Here is a 9,628-nt window from a genome sequence, read left to right as displayed (position 1 = left end):
AATATTACCAATGATTTGTAACCACTTATTATTATTAGCTTAGATTGTACGTTAGGGCAAATTTTGTTTTTCATACAATATTTTGATGTGAGTTGCTTTTTGCCCCAACATATTTCTTTCCTATGCTTTTATGCAATGTATTCCATAACTGTTATGTTAATTAATTTATTAATTTATTCAAATGTATGCAAAATTTGGATGACAGGTTGTATTTAGCAGAATGTATTGCAGGCAGACATAAATATGAATTCTTTGCAAAAAAGTAATTGGCATAGTTGAATAAGTCAACTTTCTCCCTAATTATTAATATTATTATTGTTGTTGTTATTAATTATTTGTTTTTATTTTCGTATATCCCCAGGGTCATGAATATGATAAGCGAACTGCAGCTCTTTTGTATACTATACATGTACACATAATGTTTTTGTATATAGAATGTAGTATTTATACTGAATTTTATATGTTTAATCATATACAACATTTTGCAAGTGAAAAGTAGTCTATTTACCAACCGAAATATTGTCTGATGTATATACTGTATTCATTCCATTAACTGCCCAGGGCGCTTAACAAAGTCATTTTGGGTGGGTGCTTATTTTGTGATTCAGATTTGCATGGGCAGTTAATAAACTGATATCACAGTTTGCTTGTTGTAAAGTCACTGGGTGAGAGCTTATAGGGGCATAAGCGGTTAATGGAACGAATATGGTACACACTTTTGATTTCTGTGAAATGAAGAATCATGGAAGAATTAGATATCTTTCTTCCATGGTAGAATTAACAGTCTTTATTTTATATTTATTTATGGTCTTAATTTGATTTATAAATAAACAATAAACACACCTCAACCTCACCCGTCACACACACACACCCTCTTTGTAAATACCTGCAAACAAGGACCTCATTCTGCATATGTGATGCGATCAGGCAAAATCAGTCGGAACTCGGAAATATTAAATTTTTAAGTTTCTTATAGGGTAGTAAAAAACTGCATTTTGCAGAAAACCCTATTAAAATTGAACAACCATATTATCAATTAAAGAGTTTCCAAAACAAGAGAAAACAATAGGAAATATTTCCTTTGTTTATCTATATCTCAAAATCAATATTTCTGAGTTCCAACTGATTTTGCTTGATCACATCACATATGATTTATTTCTACTAAACCGAGGACACACATACCTGATTTCAATCGACACACTGTGGACCTACCCCACACACACCGAGAACTTCCTATCCAAATGTGACCCATCCTGAACCCTCTAAACAGGAAATGCATTTTCGGTGTCCATGGTTGTAATGTGTGTATCCTAATGTAGGTCCACATTTGCAGGTAATTACAAACACAAGGTAAAAAAGGTTAAAACACACACAAGTGCTACTCACCAGCATCCATTCTAAATGCCTGTGAGAGGAGGGGTGTACTCCATATGCATTGCATTATGGGTAAGTGCTGCCCTCAAGTCCCTCTGTTCCATTTCAGAGGCCCCCATCCACCCACCAAGCTCTATGTCTATTATGATGGCCACACATTTGAAGCCAAGAGAGTTTTGGCTTAAATTACCTCTTAAAGGCAAAACTGAGCCCAAGTTAGTTTCCAGAGACCCCATTTTACATCCTTAAAATCAGGTCTGAAGCCCACATTTTTGGAATCTGGGAAGTACTTACCAACCAAACAATTATTTGACTAGCCATGGGCTTATGTGATGTATCACACACAATCAATTTTGTCAGGACCACTAATTGAATAAAAATTCCTTTAAAAAGGAACAAGGTGCACAATGGGAGCTTTGATGTGGTGTGCTGAAATGTAACCGTTTGGATAAAATTGTCTTTAAAACAATTGTAACATTAGCATTGTTGAAAAATGACACAAACAACATTCTAGTTAGAAGTTTTTATTTGCTTCTAGTTGAGCTTCATAGTTTTTAGCTCTGATAAATTTAGTTGCAGGGTGTATCATAAAAATGATACATTTTGAAAAGTTGCTTTTTCTAACAAATTAAAAGCAAATGGCGTCAAATGATTCTTTTGTCATCATCAGCGATGTATCATGCCATACAAGGAATTTTATTCTTTGTGATTAGGAGGTTTTGATTTAAAGTTACAGCAAATTTACTGTGGCATGTCATTTCTACTTTGTCCTTTTTGTGAATTTTAAACTGATTCTACTCATGCCTAAGTGTGCAAAGTTATGTCAGTATAAGTATGGGACATTGTTGTCTCAATTCCTAGATTTGATTTTTACAAACAATGGTCATTATTTGTTCAACTTTGTCTACATCTAATCAGTGCTTGTATAATTAAATGATGTCTCTAAGGCATAAAAAATATTGTCTGATTGGCTCAATGGGCCATAAAATAGGGTCAGTCGGCCAGCTTTTTTATATTTGTTACTATTTTGCCTCTAAAGGAATCAATGTGTGGCTGTGTTCTATAAAGGATATGCCAGAAAAAAAACACAATGTGGAATCCTATAAAGTACATTTTGGGAAAGAAATACACATTATATGCCCGGATTATATGCATAATCAGTACCAGATTTTTAGTCATTTTTGGGAAACACATACTGTACTACAAGCTGGTACACATAATAAAGCAGTTCAATATTATTACATACAAAAGCTATACCCTAAATGGTGTAGGCTATGTAGGCCTATTGCTGAGGTGTTTTAAATTTTAGACTTATGCTGCCTAAGATAAAAGAAAAACCGTGGTAATAAAACACACATCAATTTTGCCAAGTAAGTAAAAAAAAAAAAGGTTTTCCTCATAAAAACTTTTACCATTGGTTTTTTTTAGCGGATACAGCATTTTTAATTGGTAAAGATGAATTCATATTTCCAAACTTGTTTTAGAAAAGTTGACTTTTTTTTATCCAACTTACCAAATCTCAAAAATGACAGATTCTGTGTTCACTAGGAAGAGCAGCAGTTGCTGTGCTGGGAGCATGGGGTTATTTGTCACTCACCCAAACTTGGTCAAATTCTCCAGTAACCCCCCCCATCAGAGCCCATCAAAAATGAAAAAGAAAATGAAAAATTGATTTTCAGATCCCTCCCTAATTTGACCTCCCCACCCCTCCCGGGAAAAAATTCTGATACCACCACTGGAGGGCAGTAATGGGCTATTCAAGCTTATTCAGTTGAAATCCATACACCCCCTAATGAATACATGACCTTAATCTCCCACATAGGGGGTGTATATTTCTAATGGATTAAGGTCATGTCTTTCATAGCGGGTGTAAGGACCTCAACTGGAATAGCCAAAGACATGGCAGAAGAAAAGAAGTAGAGTTATATTTTATGAAAATGAAAATAAGAATGTATAGTTGACAAGAAAATAAAAATTTGTTAATTGAACTTTTTGACATTCATATGTAAATTTGTATATATAAAGAGAAATAGAATCAAAGATTGAATGCATTGGGCTATTCCATTTAAAATCCACACTACCCCTGTGGAAGATTTTGGAAATATCTTCCACAGGGGGAGTACGAATTTCAAATGGAATAAACACATTAGGAAGCTCCATTTGAAACTCATCCTCTGTCGTTGTAAGATTTGGGTTGAATCTTTCTCAGATGGGGTATGAAATTTAAATGGATCTGCCTAACTGTGTTAATTCCATTTCATTTGAAATTCATACTCCCCCTGTGGACTATATTTCCAGAATCTTCCACAGGGGTAGTGTGGATAATAAATGGAATAGCCCATTTATTGATGATTCCATGTATTGTACATTTGATGATGGTAGACATTTTTTGAGAACAAATTTGAAATCAAAAATGATAACTCTTAAATTGAAAATATGAAAATGATTCATTATATTTTATTTACATACAAGGTTTTTGTTTCTTTTGTTTAGAAGTTGAGTGTATTAAAATGATGCAAATTCATTTTGTGTGTAAAGTTAACTGTTATCAACTTGTGCAAGTAGATTAAAGATAATCATCAATTTCTTGTGGAAAGAAAATAACAAAGAATGGTCTGTTCTTTTTATTTAAGTGTTACGATCGTTTTAGGTGATATCCCGTAAGATGTCTATGTTACTATATCAGGACTTCCCTAGAGACTTCAACTTACTATTTCAGGGCCCCTGACTATTAGTCTATTACTATCTCCGGACCCAAACTGACTATCTCAGGACTTCCCAGTTACTATCTCAGGACTTCCCTGCAGACTTCCAACTTACTATCTTAGGGCCCGTTACTATTAGTCTATTACTATCTCGGGACCCAAACCCCGACCCAAACTGATTATCTCTGGACTCCCCAGTTACTATCTCAGGACTTCCCTAGATACTTCCAACTTACTATCTTAGGGCCCTTGACTATTAGTCTATTACTATCTCGGATCCAAACTGACTATCTCAGGACTCCCCAGTTACAGGACTTCCCTGGAGACTTCCAACTTACTATCTTAGGGCCTCCAACTGTAGACTATTACTATCTCGGGATCCAAACTGACTATCTCGGGACTCCCCAGTTACTATCTCAGGACTTCCTTGCAAACTTCCAAATTACTATCTCAGGGCCCCTGACTATTAGTCTATTACTATCTCGGGACCCAAACTGACTATCTCGGGACTCCCCAGTTACTATCTCAGGACTTCCTTGCAAACTTCCAAATTACTATCTCAGGGCCCCTGACTATTAGTCTATTACTATCTCGGGACCCAAACTGACTATCTCAGGACTCCCCAGTTACTATCTCAGGACTTCCTTGCAGACTTCCAACTTACTATCTCAGGGCCCCTGACTATTAGTCTATTACTATCTCAGGACCCAAACTGACTATCTCGGGACTCCCCAGTTACAGGACTTCTCTGTAGACTTCCAACTTACTATCTCAGGGCCCCTGACTATCAGTCTATTACTATCTCAGGACCCAAACTGACTATCTCGGGACTCCCCAGTTACTATCTCAGGACTTCCCTGCAGACTTCAACTTGCTATCTTAGGGCCCCTGACTATTAGTCTATTGCTATCTCAGGACCCAAACTGACTATCTTGGGACTCCCCAGTTACTATCTCAGGACTTCTCTGCAGACTTCCAACTTACTATCTCAGGGCCCCTGACTATTAGTCTATTACTATCTCGGGACCCAAACTGACTATTTTGGGACTCCCCAGTTACTATCTCAGGACTTCCCTGCAGACTTCCAACTTACTATCTTAGGGCCCCTGACTATTAGTCTATTGCTATCTCAGGACCCAAACTGACTATCTTGGGACTCCCCAGTTACTATCTCAGGACTTCCCTGCAGACTTCCAACTTACTATCTTAGGGCCCCTGACTATTAGTCTATTGCTATCTCAGGACCCAAACTGACTATCTCGGACTCCCCAGTTACTATCTCAGGACTTCCCTGCAGACTTCCAACTTACTATCTTAGGGCCCCTGACTATTAGTCTATTGCTATCTCAGGACCCAAACTGACTATCTCGGACTCCCCAGTTACTATCTCAGGACTTCCTGCAGACTTCCAACTTACTATCTTAGGGCCCCTGACTATTAGTCTATTGCTATCTCAGGACCCAAACTGACTATCTTGGGACTCCCAGTTACTATCTCAGGACTTCCCTGCAGACTTCCAACTTACTATCTTAGGGCCCCTGACTATTAGTCTATTGCTATCTCAGGACCCAAACTGACTATCTTGGGACTCCCCAGTTACTATCTCAGGACTTCCCTGCAGACTTCCAACTTACTATCTTAGGGCCCCTGACTATTAGTCTATTGCTATCTCAGGACCCAAACTGACTATCTCGGACTCCCCAGTTACTATCTCAGGACTTCCTGCAGACTTCCAACTTACTATCTTAGGGCCCTGACTATTAGTCTATTGCTATCTCAGGACCCAAACTGACTATCTCGGACTCCCGGTATCTCAGGACTTCCCTGCAGACTTCCAACTTACTATCTTAGGGCCCCTGACTATTAGTCTATTGCTATCTCGGGACCCAAACTGACTATCTTGGGACTCCCCAGTTACTATCTCAGGACTTCCCTGCAGACTTCCAACTTACTATCTTAGGGCCCCTGACTATTAGTCTATTGCTATCTCAGGACCCAAACTGACTATCTTGGGACTCCCCAGTTACTATCTCAGGACTTCTCTGCAGACTTCCAACTTACTATCTCAGGGCCCCTGACTATTAGTCTATTACTATCTCGGGACCCAAACTGACTATTTTGGGACTCTCTCGGAACTCTTGACTTAGTGCCTACTGTCTCAGAATTGGGAAAATATTTTCAAATTGAAGGCCCAGGACTTTGGCTGGAGAAGTTGAAGCTGACGTTCATGGCGACACTTTGGATGTGATAATTTGACATCATGGATTGTTTTGTGCAAAATTGGAGGTAAATTTGTGCCGCGGCGAGTCAGCACACCGACTGGCATGCATGCTAGGCTCGACTAGGCCACAATCATGATCATGATGCATTTGAACTGCAATGTATGGTATGATACGCCTAGCCGCGCCTATGGCCGGCTTCATTGCTGTTCAAATACATACATGTACTAAAGTATTGCAATTTTATTGCGTTGATATAATTCGGAATAATTCGTTTTAAAGTATTTGCTTCCCCAATTCCCAAGTGTGGTTGGTCATGTTGGTGGTATGTATGTCAGTTTTTTACATTCTACTAAGTACTGTTGCAATATTTTTGCATGCATAGGCCTACCCATGACTGTTTCAAGACTTTGACTGAGAATTTTGCTTTTTGTTTGTTAAGATAAAAATAAAAATAAAATGCAAGAATCATCTTTCCCCACACAATACTTCTTACAAACAATTACAAACCTTAAGGTGTTGATATTGGCCCTTTCGATGCAAGACAAAGCACAAATGTAGGAAACAAAACAAAACAATAATGTTTTTGATTTTTTATTCAATTCCACATACAAAAGAGTAATGGCCTATGAAAAGACCCCCTAAATATAATAATATTAATATTATTTTAGTCCTGAATACAAAATATAATAAACAAGCATAAAAAATCTGATACGAAAATTTGTTACTCTGAAACGTTACAATCGTAATTTTCAGTCAAAAATCCACAAGAAATGACTCTTGATACAACTTAGGCCTATATTTAAAAAACAGAAACGGCTGCCTGCACCTGGACATCTTCATATCTGAAAGTTTGAAGGTCTTATTTCATACATCAGAATTATCTGCAAGATTGCAAGATGGCTTTAGGTGACCGTGGCCCTATTGGCTAATGCACAAATTTAGATTTTCTTTCTATTTAAATATTATGTTAAAGCTTTTGCCCTGTAGATTACATTCGGTTCTTGAGATATGGCATGTCAAAATGGCGCGAAACCAAAACAAAAAATTGGCAACAACTTTCTTTTTATTTTCTATATTTTTGACAAGTCCAGTTGCCAGATGATTTTCTAATTACATGCATGAATTATGCAAAGTAAAGATTTCAGATACAATTAAAAGAGCTATGGTACTGAGGCATGGTACATGGGTAGAACACACACTATACTACAAAATTACGGTTGCGTTTTGGCAAATTTCAATTTGCATAATTAATTAGGGCCACTTATTAGAAAAGTTGATTAGGACCCTAATTAATTATGCAAATGGAAATTTGCATGGAAAAAGGCGGCATGGGTTTTATATCTTTCTTTGTAGCCGATCTGAACATTTTACTTTGTATAATTCTTGCATATATAATTAGAAAATAAGGCCTACCTGACAACATTGCATAACAAAAATGAAAGAAATTTGTTGCCAACTTCTTGGTTTCGCGCCATTTCGGGCCATATTTTGGTAACCGAATATCCGATTAAAATAAAATTTTCAGTCTTGTAATCAGGAGAGAATGGACTCACATATTTCAATCAAACAAAAATCTATATCCAATAGCGTTACCTTAAAGCTAGCATTATAAGTGTCTCCTTAACTAATAACAAAAGGCCCACTGGTATCTTGGAGGCATTGTCTTTTTTAAAGACATTTCTTGTTTACTATATTAATGTACACATTTTAGCTGGAAAAAGCAAAAAGTTGGATTGAAGGCCTTTTGTGGATCATTTTACACTAGACCCATGTCTAAATATTTACGCCTGTATGTGGATATTTGGTCATTTTAGCCTAAAAAGTGCAATTTCTTTATTCCACTTTTGCACCATATTTCACCAGTTTCACTGCAATATCGCCAATTTTCGTGTGTTTCATGCTCATTGGTACCACAGATCCTGGTACTTACTCTGTCGTCAAAAGGTGCTGGCTTCACTATACTTCAAGGCATTTTTTCAAACCCCATCCCCCCATGTCAAAAACAAATCTGCGCCACTGGTACAGAGCCCCCGAAGTGACATGGGGAAAATATCTCGGTCCCCGACTTAGTAACAAAACAAAAATGTAAAACAAAAACAAAACAAAAACAAAAAACAATGATGATTCGGTACATGTACGCAAAAAATTATTTTTGTCTCATATAAACCCGCCGGTAGACAGTCAAAATGATAATCATTACAAAAATCATTAAACATAAAGAAAAAGATAGAGGTATGAATCATTTTCTTTGTAGGCCCTAAATGCTATCTACAGAAGATAGCAAGCAAAGCAAAAAACATGCAAAATAATAATGTTCCCAAAAAGATTGCCTAACGCGCGTTCTAGATGATGATGATTCAGTACGCAAAATGTGAGGATTCAGTACACAAAATCCCGGGGCTGGTAAAACGGCTATAATTTGCCGCGCGCCTAGACGTTCTTGTAAATATTTTTATTTTTTTATATTTTTCATGTTTGAAACGTATCATTATTTGTATGTACTTCTGTTTAATTTTAATTTAATTTAATGTTGTTTTATATATTTATCTACATTGCTATTATTTAAATGTTTTTGGATGCACCATCATATTGATGAGTGCCACTGATGTAAAAGTGATATCCGAATAAAAACTAAACTAAACTAAACTAAACTAAACTAAACTATCTATAGATGATAATGATTCAGTACGGCAAATGTGAAGATTCAGTACGCAAAATCCCGGGGCTGGTAAAACGGCTATAATTTGACGCGCATTTAGAAAAAAAAATCGGCATTAGGCCGAATGCAAAGCTATAAAGAAATGTTAAAATGAAGGAGCTGACCAAAATTTAAAACGGCACTTATATAGCTGTGATTATTGGGAACATGAAGGAAAGAAAATAAGAAACAAAACAAGAAAGCAAAAATAAAAACAAAACAAAAACAAAACAAAACAAAAAACAATGATGCTTCAGTACGCAAAAAATTACTTTTGTCTCATATAAACCCGCCGTGATTGCTATCTTCGGTAGACAGTCAAAATGATAATCATTAAAAAAATCATTAAACATAAAGAAAAAAAAAATAGAGGTATGAATTATTTTCTTTGTAAGCCTTAAATGCTGTCTACAGAAGATAGCAAGCAAAGCAAAACACATGCAAAATAATATTGTTTCAATAAAACATTGCCTAACATGAACACGTGTTCTAGATGATAATGATTCAGTATGAAGATTCAGTACGCAAAATCCCGGGGCCGGTAAAACGGCTATAATTTGACGCGCATTTAGACCAAATATCGGCATTAGGCCGAATGCAAAGCTATAAACATGATAAAGAAATGTTAA

Source organism: Amphiura filiformis, chromosome 16 (assembly GCF_039555335.1).
Source record: "Amphiura filiformis chromosome 16, Afil_fr2py, whole genome shotgun sequence".
Taxonomy (NCBI): domain Eukaryota; kingdom Metazoa; phylum Echinodermata; class Ophiuroidea; order Amphilepidida; family Amphiuridae; genus Amphiura; species Amphiura filiformis.
Note: the sequence above shows the minus strand (reverse complement) of the source record.